This window comes from Nuphar pumila, chromosome 6 (genome assembly GCF_984573655.1).
Source record: "Nuphar pumila chromosome 6, dmNupPumi1.hap1.1, whole genome shotgun sequence".
Lineage (NCBI taxonomy): Eukaryota > Viridiplantae > Streptophyta > Magnoliopsida > Nymphaeales > Nymphaeaceae > Nuphar > Nuphar pumila.
Genome location: NC_143254.1, coordinates 1,640,869 through 1,657,646, shown reverse-complemented (window position 1 = coordinate 1,657,646; position 16,778 = coordinate 1,640,869).

Here is a 16,778-nt window from a genome sequence, read left to right as displayed (position 1 = left end):
TTGTCTCTTGGACCGAGGCAATCCAACGATGAAATCCATCGTAATGCCCTCCCATTTCCATTCTGGAATCTCGATCCGTTGCATTTTTCCACCAGGTCGTTGATGCTCGATCTTAACTTGCTGGCAGATCAAACACTTCGAGACAAACGTAGCCACATCACGCTTCATACCCTTCCACCAGTACTTTCTCTGCAAATCTCGGAACATCTTTGTACCCCCAGGGTGGATAGTATATTTGCTACTATGGGCCTCCTGGAGTACTTCCTGTCTTAGCTCAGGGTTATTTGGAACCCAAATTCTTTCTTCCATCCATATTCCTCCATCTTCTTTCAAATGGAAGAAAGTGTTATCTTTTTCAGCACGAGCTTTCAATTCCAAGTACTGGGGATCCTTGAACTGTTCGGCTACGATGCGATCGAGGAACTCAATGTGGATCGTCAAACATGACATTTTGATTCTACCTGAATCAGCCAAAAATGGCTTCCACTTGACGAAATCCTCCATCAACTTCCATTGTCCGGTTAGGCTGGCCAGAGTGCCAACAGTCTTGCGACTAAGGGCATCTGCTACAACATTTGCCTTTCCAGGGTGATAGGAAAGCGTGAATTCATAATCTTTGAGGAATTCCAGCCATCGCCGTTGCCGCATATTGAGTTCTTTTTGAGAAAAGAGGTATTTTAGGCTTTTATGGTCCGACATGACCTCAAATTTCTCTCCATACAGGTAGTGTCGCCAGATTTTAAGCGCGAACACTACCGCGGCAAGCTCCAAGTCGTGGGTTGGATAGTTTTTCTCATGGACCCTCAACTGTCGTGATGCATAGGCGATTACTTTGCCATGCTGCATCAACACACAACCCAGACCTGTTCCTGAGGCATCGGTATATGCCACGAAGCCTCCCTGACCAGAAGGTAAGGTAAGGACAGGGGCAGTGGTAAGCCTCTGTTTGAGAACCTCAAAGCACTCCTTACACTGGTCAGTCCATTCAAACTTGACTCTCTTTTTAAGTAATTTCGTCATCGGTACGGCGATTCGGGAGAAGTCTTGTATGAACTTCCGATAATATCCGGCAAGTCCAAGGAAGCTACGAACCTCAGTGATATTTTCTGGCTGCTTCCAGTCCATCACAGCTTCCACCTTCGCAGGATCCACTGCGATTCCATCTTTTGAGATCACATGACCAAGGAACATCACTTTATCTAGCCAGAATTCACATTTTGAAAACTTAGCATAGAGTTGGTTATCTTGAAGGGTTTTCAAGACGATTTTCAAGTGCTCCACGTGTTGTTCCTTGTTCTCAGAATATACGAGAATGTCATCAATAAAGACGATGACAAAGCTATCCAAATATGGTCTGAATATCCGGTTCATTAGATCCATAAAGGCAGCAGGCGCATTAGTGAGTCCAAAGGGCATTACTACGAACTCATAATGGCCGTATCTCGTTCTGAAGGCTGTCTTGGGTATATCCTCTTCCTTTACTCTGAGCTGATGGTATCCAGACCTGAGGTCGATCTTGGAGAACACTCTCGCTGTTCTGAGCTGATCGAATAAGTCCTCAATCCGAGGCAATGGGTACTTATTTTTAATGGTTGCCTGGTTAAGCATCCGATAATCGATGCATAACCGAAGGGATCCATCCTTCTTCTTTACAAACAGTACCGGGGCTCCCCATGGTGACATACTTGGTCGGATGAACCCTTGTTCCATCAGTTCTTCCAACTGACACTTCAACTCACTGAGTTCAGCTGGCGCCATTCGATACGGGGCTTTGGATATCGGCGCTGTTCCAGGTAAGGATTGAATTCCAAATTCAACCTCACGAAGTGGCGGAAGTCCTGGCAATTCCTCAGGAAACACATCGGGAAACTCCCGCACTACTTCCAAACTCTCAAGGGGTTGGTCGTTGGATTTTTCCACCGAGAGACTCAACAGGAAGGCCACACAACCCTTCCTAAGGTATTTTTGTACCTTAAGTGCTGATATGAGCCTTTTCTGTGGAACTGGTTTGGATAACCGGTATTCCATCTTAGGTAATCCGGATCGAGATAGAATCACTCTGCCCTCGCGGCACAGAATCTTGGCATTATTCTGAGCCAACCAATTCATTCCCAGAATGACATCGTACTGTATCATATCGATCAGGATGGCATCAGTAGGCAAGTGTTGCCCTGCTATCTCAATATCCAAATTTTTCACACACCGGATACATTTGGTGCGTGAACCCAACGGGTTATATACTTCGATCATTTTATCAATCGGTTGCACCGAAGCGTGGAGTTGTTCGGTGAAATCGTCAGAGATAAACGTATGAGTAGCACCACAATCAAACAAGACGTAAGCTGCATGTCCATTAACAGGTACGGTGCCTTCAATGAGGTCACCGGTTTCGACTTGTTCAGTCGTTACAGCGTATACACGACCTGCAGCAGGCCTTTGTTCTACCCTAGGTGGGGGTCGTTGGACTAGTGTTCGTTGTGGTACTTGTTGAGAGGGTCCGGCAGATCCGGCATTCCTCCTCTGCTCATCAATAAGCTTCTTCCTGCATTGTCTTGCAACGTGGCCCACTTTGCTACAGTAGAAGCATCCACCTGTGTCACGTGGACATGGTCCTCTTGCGTGATTAACATGGCATTTTGGGCAGTTTGGGTTGGACTGCAGGTTGTTTGGAGCCATGTTCTGCCTTGGCCTTACAACTTGTTGAGTGTTGTTCCCACCTTGGAACCTTTTCTTCTGAAAGGGTTGTCGTGAACCCTGGCCACTTGGAAACATTCTCTTCTTGTTCCCACCATCAACTATGGGCCTTTTTGCTATGATCACTTTTGATCGCTCCCAATCCACTTGTATTTTTGAAGCTGCTGCCACAGCCGTTTGAAACGTTTGGGGCATGCTGGTGATAACCCGTGACCTTAGCCCTTCTCGCAGTCCATTGATGTACTTGTCGGCCCTTTCTTGGTCGGTCTCAAATAACCGGGAGCAGTACCGTTCAAGATTTTGAAATTTGGTGGTATAGTCAATCAGATTCATGCCACCCTGCTCCAATTCCAGAAACTCCATCTTCTTCTTGTTTCTGGAGTGTAATGGAAAGTAATTATCCATGAAAGCTCTCCGGAAGTCAGTCCAAGGAATGACTTCAACTTCCGAGAACTGGATAATCTTAGTGGTATCCCACCACTTCCGTGCGTTGTCTTTCAGCCTGTACGTGCCAAAGTTGGTCTTCTTTTCTTCTGGTACTCCCAGCACCAGGAAGGCACGTTCGGTTTCTTCGACCCAACTTTCTGCGAGCTCAGGATCGGCTCTGCCAATGAAAACTGGCGGGTCAAGCTTGAGGAACTTCTCATAAGTCACTCCTCCCAGGTGCTCGTTTCGTGGTGCGACTGGTTCTGGCCTCGTTTCACGGATGGCGGTAACCAGGTTGTTGAGTGTCTCCAACAGGAATCCTTGCGTATGGGACTCCTCGCTTGGTATGGTTCTCCTCGTCGTAGGAGCCATTTATCTATGCACACACAAGCACTTGTTTTTAGTTTCTCGATGTATATGAGGAAGTAAAAGCTTTATTTACTTAATATACATCACATTTACACAAGCATTGCCTTAAACAAAACGTCATGCCGCACTGGCAGACTTTAGGCAATGAGAAACTATATACATGAGTCTAATGACTCCAAAACATCACCAGTCTCTTTAAGACTTGGATTTCTTTGATGAAGACGAACTCCAAAAGGTCCATCTATTGACACATGGCCTTGGTGCAGGCACTACTAGCTTCGGCTTGGGCGGCACTTCCGCACTAGCAAGCGAATACTGGGGATATATGAGAGACTCCAGTCCACTTTCCCAGTCAGCAAGATCAAGACTCTGGGAGTCTGGAATAATGATTGGCGAACAAAAAGAATCTCCTCTTTTGTTCCTGCCATTTAAGCTCGGCATATGTGATGCCGGATGGTAGCTTGGCGAGTGGTAGACTTCTGCAGGGAAGTTCAAATCAAAATCCCTCAGCCTTGGTAATTCATCAAAAGATGTTGGGGTATGGTTGCTCCCAACACTAGAGTGATGTGGTCCACTGACACGCGAAGTCTCATCCCTGAGACCCTTTGAAGCCCGCCGACCCATATCGGCGGTATATTTCCTTTGGCATTCGTTGGCGGAATGCCCATCTTCGCCACAATATTGGCAGTCTTGGACTTCATACGGGCATATCCACTCATCGTGCATGACCTTGCAGCGATAGCAATATCCACGCGAGTCATGAGTTGCCATCTATACAAAGATGCACCCAGATCAGAACAAAAGTATAAAAACATATACTTACAGTGCAATATCGGTACCATGACGGATCTTGAACCAGGTTTCTCAGACTCATGCTCTGATACCAATTCTGTAACGCCCCGGATTTCCAAAACAAAGCTAAGTTAAAATTTTCATGAATTTCTTTTTTTTTTTTTTTTCATTGCAGCGGAACTTAGAAAAGCTTTTAGCAGCGGAATAAGACGATAATGAGTCGTCAGTTTTAGAAAACTCCGAGCACGTTGCAGGTATGTGGCCAAGCAACTCATTGACCACCAAAGTGTTCCATTTTATCGAAAACATATGTTTATTACAACACTACTGCTTAGGAAAGCAGTGTAGGTTCAATAAAAAGGAAGCAGTACAACTCTGTCTAGAGAAACCCTGGAACTTGATGCCGCCTTGCTCCGCATATCGCCACGCAGGTTCAACACCTGAAATCCCCATTAAACGGGGTCAGAACCACTGATGGTCTGGTAAGTAGGCAAACACCTATCTATTCAACTCAAGTAAATGCATAGACCACTCAGGGTCGCAGTTCGTAATACGACGCTCAAGCCTCCATGACTTAGCGTATATCGCACAAGCCTCATCAGGGCTATGAGTTGAACATCCATGCAAGTCGTCATGACTTCACATAAGCCTCTTCAGGGCTGTGAGTTAGAATAACCTCTTAAGTCTCTACGACTTAGCCTTGACTTCCTCAGAGTCACGAATGGATGTCTAGCTCAAGCCTTTATGCTTGGCACATCCGTATCCTACGAATCTAAGGACAGCTCTCCGAGCTTCACTTAGTCGTACGGATATCAATGGGGTTCTTTCCCAATCGGTCCAGTAGTATACCGACCATGACACCTTTACAAAGGTTATGCAGGACTGACTCAACAACGTCATCCACTCATACATTCAAAGTAGCGCTGTACCTAAGCTAATGCTTTGTTTCGATAATTGCACCTCCCCCTGGACTTAGGGGACTCATATCTGGGCGACAACGCGACGATCTGGAGGTTGATTATTCTATGTATTTTAGATACCCCAGAGGCCTGTTGACCCCATCCCCCTAGTAGGACGGTACAGCATACCGGAAGAGATCCTTACTAGGTATCCGAATGCATTCTGCTACTGCAGTAGTTGGGTTCAATCCTTAGATATTTAAGGATAACCACGACCTCCATACCTCTGAGTGACGAAGGCCATCAATGAACTCTATCAGGTTCGGGTGAAATATATGTCACTCAAGGCTGCGCCATCACCGTCTTCCTCGGTGAGAAATTCTGAAAGGGGCCTGCCGGTCTTACAATTACTTGACGAACATTGCATGCCTATAGGGCAGCCTTTGAGAAGTATGTACCCGACCCCAATCAACCACACGGTTTTCACCGTGGAACAAAGGTTTTATTCATATGCATGCTTAACTCTGCTCTTAGCACTTCGGCCTTGACGAGCACTTCACCTCTTTCGGTGGAAACAACACACTCCGGCTCAGCGGCCCTTACGAGTCTGGTTGTCTGATAATTCTCAATGAGCATGCACATGACTCGATCTCTACGGATCGGCTACTCGGCGTATTTTTACGCAACGAGCTCAGGACCTCGTCAAGGCGCTACCACTACTTTGGCGCAACGGCTCTTACAAGTATGATGCCCTTGCAGGTGTCAGGGAGACGAGTCATTCTGACATCGTTCCAACAAAGGACATCATTGTGCCACTTAACTGGTTTTGGCAGCTCTTCTGCCAACCATTCTGTCAACACCTTCTCTGCTCTACCGGCAGTGGTGCGACGAACCTTTCTACATTGTAGAAGGCGTTTCATAACTGGGTAGCACTTCTGCTACGTTCTTTCTGAGCCATTCTTAGCTCCTTCAGGAATTTCAGCAGCACTTCCTCTCTTTTACGGAGAAAGCGTGCGTTTCTTTTATCCATTTCAGCGGCATCTCCCCTCTTTGGTGGGAAATCGCTACGCTTAACTCGGGAAAAGGATGCGCACCGTTGTGCGTACTTTGCATCCATCAAGGTTGCAGGAACCTTGGGCCATAGCTAGGCCATACGTAATTGATTTAGTCTTTACGTAAAGAGCATTTTGCCAAAAGGCGAAGCCTTTCCAATAGGGGCTTCATTCGTCAAGCAGAATCTTGTACGAGGAGCGGTAAGGGAATCGCATGGGCGATTTTGGAGTGGATCTCCGTTTGAACGCTCACTTACGCGCCATATATGTAATATAAGCAGAAGCCTGTGCTTTATACAGCGGCGGCGTAAAGAAATGCATATACTATTGTTCAGGGTGTGTAACTGAACGAAATATTCTACATATATAACAAAGCAGAAGCCTTGGCATCGTTCGACGCGACGACGTAAGTAAATACATTGCAGAAAGCAGGAGCCTTGGCATCGTTCGACGCGACGGCGTAAGTAAATGCATAATCGGAAGTGCAGTAATCGGAAGTACAGAAAGCAGGGAGCCTTGGCATCATACGACGCGACGGCAAAGGTAAATTACATGGCCTGTGCGATATAAGACGCGTCGGCAGTATCAGCAGATATACACCTAGATCTGTATCCAACGATAGTTACGAGGCGAGCGAGTGAACACCGAAGTGTCCTAGAGGGCTCAACCAAGAACTAGGGTGAGATACTATTTTGAAGAACGCATATACTGCGTATTCGAACATATATATCCGACGATAGTTACGAGGCGAGCGCGTGAACACCGAAGTGTCCTAGAGAGCTCAACCAAGAACTAAAGCAAGATACTACTTCAGAAAGTATATTCTATATACAAACAGTCAAATACTTGAGAGAGATGGATCAACGAAGCGAACTTACTTCAAATCGTGGAAGAAACGGCTCCGGGTTGCTTCTTTGGCTTCGAGCCTTCCTTCGAGAGGTCAGACTAAGTCAGATGAAGCTGACTTAGTTGAGAAAGAGGTAGAGCAGGTCAAGCTACTCAACCTAAGTGGTTTGAACCTAACAGGGTTCAATCCAAGTCAACTGGGTTCAGTAGGTTCGAACTCAGCTCAAGTAGGCTAAGTCTGGGTTCAGAAATCCAAACCGGAATCTGGACCAAAAAGGACTTTGACTTTGACTTTAAACCCAACTAGGTTCAAGTCAAGTCAACTGGGTTTGGACCAGGTCAAGTGGGTTCAGACCCAGGTCAGGTGGGTTAGGACCAGGTCAGGCAGGCTCAGGCTAAGTCAGGCAGGCTCAGACCAGGTCAGGTGGGCTCAGGTGGGCTAGGCTAGGTAGGGGAGGTTTAGGAGAGAGAGAGAGAAGGCAAGAGAGAGAGGGGGTCGATTTTTATGAGAAGAGAGAGAGTGGGGAGGGCTATTTATAGCCCAAGCCCACCTCCTCTTGGGTTTTTCCATGCCCAAACTACCCCCTTGGCTTCTTTTTAATTCCAAGAGGTTCCTTGGTGTGGGGCCCACTTGGATATTCCATGGGATATTTTTGTGGGTCCCACCAGATATTTTCTGAGGAATATTTCTGTGGGTCCCACCAATATTTCCGTGGGTCCCGCAAGAATTTCGGGTTTCCGGCGATTTTTTTCCGAAAAATTCTGAGTACGCCATTTTCTTCGTATTGACGTAACTAAGAAAGTTGGCTCGTACGAATCTATTGATTTCGTTTAGTTAGGAAGTTATGGCTTCCAGAGTATTTGAGCATATATTCGCAATTCGACGAATACCCTAAGTATAACTGGCTCGCAGGAATTGATTCGTTTCGCATTCTGAGAAGAAATGCTATTTTTACCGGTAAATGCCTCATGAATTTTATTCAGATATTTTCTGAAAAATTGCGGGTCTTACAGTGTCATCTACCATAAGAAGTGGAGGACAGCCTTTGACAAGCCCATCGATATATGTCGAAAGGATTGAAACATTTACATAAATCTACCATAAGAAGTAGATGGCATCTTTACACATGTATGCTTGCTTTGATACATCTTCACTTTAAAGAACATTGTTTTGTGTATCTTTGTACAATGGATTTTCAAAGGTAATCTAGCATAATCTGTAATTTTTTTCTCGTATATACAAGAGTGACTATTGTTGCATCTATTCACAAATTTTGTTTTAAGGTTATTCCTAACCACATGATCCCTCAAAAACTCGTGACACTGCTTAAGATCAATAAACCTTTTGCCATAAAAAATTTTGTGATTGCTTAACTCTTTCGATAGGTACTAGTATTGTTTGCATTCTTGGAATTTTTCATTACGTAGCTCATCATACAATTGAGAAGCCTTTGCTTCAATTATTTTCAATTTATTTTCATTGAATGAGAATTTGTTCATTGAGAAGCAAGGGTTTGTCTTCCCAAATGTCATTAGTGTATCATTTTCACCCACCAGTACTTGTTCCAAATCATCACTAATTTAGTCCTCCTCTATCATTTTTTTAGTTTGACGCATTCGACATGGTATACTCAAAATCATCACTATTATCTATTTATGTGATGTGCTCGTTATCATTGTTAGTGCAAAACGACTGATCAACTACATAAAGTAAATCAAAACTCGATGTATTAATTATGACTTTCTTTGCTTAAAAAATACAACATTCCTACAATCTCAACTTTCAAGATCAACAAAAAAAATAACACCTCCAATTCAAGTATAAATTAAAAAGAACTTTAACTTTTACCTAGATTTGTTATTTGCATGGTAAGGTTGGGTATCATATAATATCCTGCGATGAAGATCGCGAGCACTAGTTTGGCCAAGTACTTCCACATCGTTTGCAATGATATACTTTTATCATTAACTATTGAGAACTGTGAGATGTTAGTCAAAAGAGTAAGCTCAATAGCTGGTGGTTAAGATAGATGCATACTATCTACAAGATTTTCATCATTTCATTCTTGTACATCACTTTGGACTCCCACTTGATGTTTAACTATGCATCTTGCAACTTGTTTAACTTCGCAAACATTATCAATTTGTGTAACTTTATTAGCAACTAAGTAAATGTTGCCCCTATATAACATTGACTGAACATCATCGTCGTCTAATAGTTGTATCCATATATTTTCACCATTTAATTTTGAAGTGCACTTATACCAGAAGACCATTAACTCTTTCATATATCCAGTTTTATGAGACATTAATGCTACAATTCCTTATAGCTGTTGCTTTTAGCCACCATTATAAATCTCTAAAGGAGTTGCTCAATGCTACAGTAATTTACAAATATCATTTCAGCAGTCATTATAACTACCTACACCAACCACACAATATATCACTGAGTTAACAACTCTGAAAACTAACAACCCACAATAAACTACAATACCCTACACAACCAACAACTATTAAATGCTTGTACACAGTCAACCCTAGGCCTCAATCAAATATAGATAAATAATGATAAAACCACTGAATATTGATAAGCAACAAACAAAAATTAGTTACTATATGCACATTTATATGAGATGAAAACAAAAATAAAATAAAATAAATCAAGGAAACTAAAAGGCAATTCAATGAGATTTTCGCAAAGTTGCCGCCTGTTGGATTATTTGCTTGAATGTTGCTGGAATGTCGTCGAAAGATCATTGGAAAGATTGGGGACCACCGGTTGGAGACCACAAGAATGATAGGTGTTGTGAAAATAGGGCATCCAAATGAAAAAAAAGGGTTATAAATATTTTGCATCATGTATATAGGACAAAATTTTGCAAGAAAAAGTAATTTTACAATATGAATGCAATTCTAATAAGAGATTTCATAATATCATACTTTCACAAATATTTTATAATTTCGCAATATTTCATTCGATACTCATCACCAATTTCGTAATTGTCTGACTTATGCAAATCTTGTGATTTTTGTAGGTTTTTGCATGAAACTGGTGACGAGTTTCTCAAATTATTTGGATTTTTGCAATCTATTTTTGAATTTTGCAACCTCATATGCGATTTTGTTGAAGAGTTTTGTAGGTGTACTATTTTAGCATCATGACATGCGAAAATAAAAAATTTGCACCTGCAAGGAATAAAAGCGACAAAAAAAAATTGGGAACTTGTCAATCCGACAAATTTGGTAAATTGTGGAGTATTTTAAGAAACACGTTATTTTTGTTATACAATATGGTCATTTTTTGTAAAAAAAACTCATATCTGCAAGTTGTTTTAACTTAATCTAACCTTACAAATGTGTTCAACATAATCAATTTGTTATAAAGTCTAAAAACATGCATTATTAACAACTAAACTGAGTCTTTAAAATCTAAACTGATTAGGTTAAGCCAAGACATCTTTAAGCATGTAATGTCAGAGTTCTTCCTTTCCTTTCATTATTTCATTATACTAAATCTTTGTATAGTGTGTTTTCCATGTATGGTTATATTCAAATGGATAGGTTGGCTCCTTCGGGGCAAGGGATAAGCTCAAGGAGTTTTACATTGCAAGGATAGCAACTGTAAGTACAATAGGCAGAGCCAGCGCGACTAGGTCTTTGATCGTGTGGGGTTTCTCCGTGTAAATATAAAAAATACTTGGTTAAAACATTTTTGTGCAATGGCCTACTTCATAAAAGTCACATACAAGGAAAGTATTTTTTTCTGATGAATAAACTTTGAGAAGGGCCCCTTCCTTTTTATATATATACAAAAAAAAAAAAAACAGGCCACATACTCCACACGAACTCAGAGTATACAGTTACTCCCGTCCACGAGTGTCCCGCTTTAAACCCAAACCCCTTTATTTATATAGGTCTGCACTTGGACCTAAAATTGATTGAGTAGGGTTTACATCTAACTTTTAGACCCGTTTCATATGATAAGACCTGACACAGTAACACCCCTACTGGTGGGGATGTTAGTAGAGATGTAAAGGGTTTAGGTTCGGGTTGGAAGTAACCCATATAAATTCTGACTAATTGGATATTGGCCAAATCAGAGTATGATTCATTTTGGGTAAAAACTAATATTGAATATGAAAAAAATACATGCAACCAAATTTGGACATCTGTTGGATTTAGTCATGAAATCCTGGCATTGAATCAGAATCCAATTACCAATCAGATTTAGGGTACGTTTGATTGCTTGTTGGGTACCGTGAAAATGAGATTCACTTTCTAAATCTCATGAGAACTCAAATCTTGACGTCTCATGAGATTTGAGTTCTCACACAAATGAGATTGACTTTTTAAATCACTTTTGGGGATATGTGTCAACTTATTTTTTATGAAGCATGTTATGGTTGTTTTGAGTTTCACTTTCTAAATCTAAAGAGAACTCAAATATCATGAGACCAAATCAAACGTCCCCTTACTTTTCGTAAATGAATCCTACTGATCAGATTTGGAACTGGATCAGATATCAGATATGCCCAATCTGTTGGCATCCCTCGTTGTTAGAGCATGGTGATTTGGTAGATCATCTTACCAGTTAACTTTCTTTTCACAAAGATATATCCCATTCATGTTTTGAACTGTCACAGGGACACCGGACACTTGCAGAACTTTCTAGTACATAAGAGTACTTGACACTATAATGAATTGGAATATTAATGCCTGTGACATAGGTTTTGAAGTTCTACCTTTATCCACAATTTGACCATGGCTGTTTTGTCCTTAAGATTGAAAGAAAGAAAAAAACACAATGAATATCTCAAATGGCCGTATCGTTATAGACCCTGAATCGTTTGGCCAAACGATTATGGTGAATTGGCCGATACCGATTCCCAAGTGAATTGTTTTGAATCAGCTAAAAGATAATTAAAAAATATTTTGTATCAATCAGAACATGACATGCGTTAAAACCATTAAAATAATATTAAAATTTTAAATTTAAACATTTTTACATTTATTAAAAATAACCGATTCAGGTTAGTATCTTATCCATTTTTACATTTATTAAAACTAACCAATTCAGGTTAGTATCGTATTGATCTTCTGCCACTACGATATATACCAATACAGGCCGATACCAACAACATTGGCCACATTAATCAAATAAGGAAAATGTAATTACAATTAATTGACAATGCACAAAATCTCACTGTGCAGTTGTTTTTTATTCAATATGGACAATTCAGTGGGAATGGACCCTTGCATTAAAATTAAAAGAAAAAATATGTCATATCTTGTCATCTAAACTCTAACACTTGTTTATGTAACACAGTACCATGTACACATCAAACATAGCTTTTAATTTATAGGATAGTGAGTTAGAAAATTTTATTATATTTATGAAAGACCATTTTTGCATTGAAAGAAAAACCCTTATATATACACATCAGATATTGGTGGTCCAGAAGTCGATCTCTAATAAACAGAGCATGTAGATCACATCTAATAAGTTAGAATTACCAAAAAAGATAAATAACATGGGTTTTCCTAAGTCTTTTTTTTCCTGAGCAATAGAAGAAGATTCTATTCAATAAGATGTAACTTGGATGTACAGAATTGATGATGAGGCATCATCAAAACAGCAAACTCATGGGTTTTGCTAAGTCGATTGTAGCAAGCTTTACCCATATATAATAGGGTGCATCGTCAAACACTCAAAAAGTTCGATGCAATACCCTTTAGCCACGGTCTGCAACAGTCCTAAAGGTTTTTTTTTTCTTCTAGATCGACACTTAGCACGTGTTCGACCTTGTGCTTGACGGAAATGGGGTTTGATGTTACCCCCCTTCTCTCTCTCTCTCTCTCTCTCTCTCTCTCTCTCTCTCTCTCTCTATATATATATATATATATATATATATATATATATATATATATATATATATATATATATATATATAGGAAAAGTGATAGATGCCTAACACCTTTTTAGTCTACCACCAGTGAATAGCAGTTTTAGGCTTATTTTTTACAAATCTGACCCGGCAAATGTGTTTGGCATGGTAGATTTGCTAAGGAAATGACACTTGGATCATGTTTTTTCTTTACAAAAATGTTTTTTAAGTATTAAATATTTTTAAAAATTGTACACCATTAATTTTTTAAATCTTATAAGAACCTAACTATGTGTCAGAAACAGAAGATCCAAGAGCCAATTTCTATCAAATCAAGCATGTATATCACATTTGTATAGTCAGATTTAAAAAAAAAAATAGAAACAATCCTTCTAAATCCTGGTAGGCTGCCCCGTAGGCTAAAAATGTGTTAGGCTGGTACCATTCACTCTTTCTCTCTCTCTTTATATATATATATATATATATATATATATATATATATATATATATATTGTATGATTTTTCAAAAGAAATATGATGTGGAAAGCTATGTCCTGATGTTCAAGGAGGTTGAGGCTATTTGCTAGTTCATTAATAATCCAATATCGTTACAACAAAGCTAGGTTATGTGTCCTCCAAAACCCTATTGAAACACATGAATTGGATTAAGTTGGAGATCAAATCTGAATCTGACACACTATTTTAGAATTTGGATCTTAAAGAATGAATTGAGTTTGGATTTGAATTCATATTTCAGATTCCAATTTGGATAAATACTTTTTTAAGGCCTACAATCAGATCCGACATACTATCACCAGTTCTTCCTTTTTTGAATCAAATAGATTTGTACCTAAAAATGTTGGGAATTGTTTGTTGATACTAACATATATTGATATTGGTTCTTCCTTTTCTGAATCAGACACACCTCGGTTTCTTGTCATTATAAAAAACACATGGGGACGTTCGGTTCTATAAGACTGAAATCTCATGTTCAACCGAACATGAGATTTCAGGCGGCCTGTGATTTCATGACAACCTGTGAAATCTCACGGGTTGGCCTGGGGAATGTTTCAAATCCCATGTGAGTTGCACCACCCGAACGTACCCATAATTTCAAGGGTGCCCATTTGAAAGCAAGAAAAACTCTTATAGGAAAATAAAATTTTACTCATGAGAATTTTGATATGATAAATTTTCTAAAATGAAAAATGTTCACTTATTTGGGTAGCATGAGAAAAATAAAATGAAAAATCTTTAAAAAAATAAGAGAGGTGACAAGGGTGGTTGGTAGTGGTGGCGGTGGAGCTTCTCCGCGGCTTTCCGAAAGGTGGGTGGTGGTGGTGGTGGTGGCGGTGATGGTGAAAAATCATCATGGGAGTGGTGGTGGAGCTTCTCTGGCACTGTTTTTTGAGAGGTTGGTGATGGTGGTGGAAAATCAACGTGAAGTGTGGTGGATCTTCTCCGATGCGTTTTTTCGGGAGGTGGGTGATGGTGGGTGGTGGTGAGTGATAAGATAAGTCTTTCCGATCAGATAATCTCAAATGAGAATCCTCCGATAATCTCATGTGAGAATCCTCTAGGTTGATACTTGGCGTTACCACAATCGTTCGTTTCTCTAATGTTGTTGGTAGTTTCTTGAATATAGCTATTATCTCTTCTAATTAAGAATTAACTCATCAAGTCAAACATTCAACAACTGATTCTCCTCTAATGTAGCAGCCTACCACTACAAGAAAAATGCGTATTAGTGATGGACATTATATGTCGCTAATCCATCATAAAATCTGTCACTAACATGTTTAGCGACAGATAGCGTCCGTCGCATAATCTTAGTCGCTAAACTGCGACAAAATTTATTTATCGTCAATCCATCGTTAATTAGCAGTCGCTAAATAGAGACTGATTTGGTTATGCGACGGAATTTAATTTGTCGCTAAGCTGTGACGAGGGATACATATCTGTCACTAATGTCCGTCGCCAATTTGGCGACGGACATTAGCGCTAAATTAAATTTTGTCGCAAACCATCAACTGATTTAAATTAGAGACGGATTAGCGACGGATATTAACACAAATTGCTAATTTAAAAAAAAAATTGAAATATGAAACTCGTGCATCAAAATTATTCCAAAATTCTTCACCATAAAGCATTCAATTCTGATAACCACTAACAAAACCCTTCATGTATAGGCGATGTCTAACGCCATGAGGTTCTACAAATTGATTGTTCTTACACATGGTGCAGGGGCATCTGATTCAACAGGTAGGATCAACTGTACTGGCACTTGCCATTATGAATTCAATAAAACTGTCAACATCATCCATATATTCATGCGACACCTCATTATCAACTATCCTATGATACATCTATTCATGATTTGCAGTCATTTTGTCCTATAATGTTATGGATATTATCATCACCAGTTAAAAGAGAAACATAATAATGCTATGATGAAAAAATATCTAATTAATTTATTAATTCTTGTTTGGTGATTGTTTGTGAGCAATTTTTTATTTTAGTTAATGCGTAAATTTTCTTCCCCTCTATACCACAAACATGCTTAACATAAAATACAATTCCATGAACTATTATGCATGCATTGATAATTTAATATTTTCATGTGTAATACCATCAAATCATATTTATACACATCACGATGATATTTAAAAATATGAAATCACATTCCATAAAATGATACATTCATTTTAAGCATGTTTCATGATACAATTTCACATGAAAGACATAATCAAATAGAAAATAACTTCATGGAAGCATGGATATAGACACATCAAACATTGCAATACATTCAAATCATTCATATCAAAACAATATCAAATATGTACATGCAACAAACACACTCCAATATCTCGCTAACTACTACCATGCCTAGCATGGAATCCGAACTTCAAAAATAAGAATACTTCTATTTTCATACATTAAAATCATGCTTAGCATGATCTTCAAACTCCATCATAGCAGTCCTAGATATCTACAAATAAGTGAGTGTGTGAATAGAAAAGTGTTGCATCTAAGAAATTAAATAACATGAAATAATACCAGAGAACCAAACATGCATTTAAATGTGGATTTATACATGAAAACGAAGTCATGCATCAAAGTAGAGATGCCATATTTCAGTTTTCAAGCAGGTAATATAAAATAACCCAGAGTAATATAAAAATAATTGCACCCACATTGAAGTAGACTTCAAGTCTCTAAGGCAAGATTATGAACAGAAACAAGAAGGCAGGGGGGCTTCGCCCCCTGCTGGGAAACCAAAGAAGCCAGGGGCTTTGCCCCTTGCCATAAAAAACAAAAGGAGCAAAGGGAGCTCCGCCCCCTACCGGAAGACACACGAAGGCAGAAGCCCCCTGTCGAAAGACAAAACCGAAGGCAGGGGGCTCGCCCCCTGCCGAGAAAAACAAAAGGAGACAGGGGGGCGACAGGGCTCGACCCCTGCCTATATGCCGAGAAAAAGAAGGGCTTTGCCCTCGCCGGCCTACCAACCAGAGACAGGCAGAGGGGCCTGCCACCCTGCCAACCAAAACACAAGGGCCCCTTGGGAGCCCTTTTCCAAGCCGGACGAAGAAAACGGAGGCAGGGGCCTTGGCCCCTGCCAACGGAAAAGAGAGGGGGCAGCAGAGGCTTGGCCCCTACCGGCCATTCGACCCAACATAGGCGGCAACCCTGCCGCCTGTCGGAGGAAGATGGTTGAAGAAGACGAAGGAAAAAAAAGGGGAAAGGGGTTACCTGAGGAGAGGAACAGAATGAGAGGCGTGGTGATGCTCGCCGGAGCAACGACGACGACAGCTGGC